Genomic DNA, 227 nt, shown 5'->3' with positions numbered 1-227 from the left:
TCTGGTGGCCAGAATGTTGAGACAGAATGACCAGGCCATTCTGACTAAGCTAAGTAAGTAAGGCCAAAACAAAAATAACTGGCAATGACGTGAAGATCTATGAAAACAAGATTAGCAATTCTCGAATGAACCCTCCAACCCCTCCCTGTGGTGAATTTTGAAAAAGACCACAAACTGTCACCCCGACCTTGCTGATGACAATCCCCTACCACCTAGTTACTCAGCCC

Source organism: Mastomys coucha, unplaced genomic scaffold (assembly GCF_008632895.1).
Source record: "Mastomys coucha isolate ucsf_1 unplaced genomic scaffold, UCSF_Mcou_1 pScaffold1, whole genome shotgun sequence".
Lineage (NCBI taxonomy): Eukaryota > Metazoa > Chordata > Mammalia > Rodentia > Muridae > Mastomys > Mastomys coucha.
The sequence above is the reverse complement of the archived record's forward strand: the minus strand, read 5'-3'. Positions refer to the sequence as shown.